The sequence below is a fragment of the Pteropus alecto genome, unplaced genomic scaffold (genome assembly GCF_000325575.1).
Source record: "Pteropus alecto unplaced genomic scaffold, ASM32557v1 scaffold52, whole genome shotgun sequence".
NCBI lineage: Eukaryota > Metazoa > Chordata > Mammalia > Chiroptera > Pteropodidae > Pteropus > Pteropus alecto.
In genome coordinates, this window is record NW_006433941.1 from 2,910,440 (window position 1) to 2,910,881 (window position 442).

Here is a 442-nt window from a genome sequence, read left to right on the forward strand (position 1 = left end):
GCCAAGCACTTCAAAATTACTATAATTCATATTTTTAAAAATTGAAGAAAGGAGAATAATTGAAAAAAAAAAGATGGGATAGAGTATTTCAAAAAATTAAAATCTACAAAAAGGCAAGTGGAAATTATGAAATGCAAAGTACAATATTTGAGACTCACTGGATGGCTTTAGCAGCAGACTTTGCAAAGCAGAAAAAAGAATATACTAAACTTGAAAACAATGAGTAGAAAACAATCAAGCTGAATAACAGAGAGAAATAAAAATAGAAAGAAAAAAATCATAAGAAACCTGTGGGATATGGTCAAAAGATCTAACTTACTGCCTAATTGCTATCCAATTAAAGGCAGAAGAGATAGAATCAGCAGATGCAACATTTGTTGAAAGATGTCAATCCACAAATTCAGCAAGATGAGTCACCCCCGCTCCAACCCCCTTACCCCCA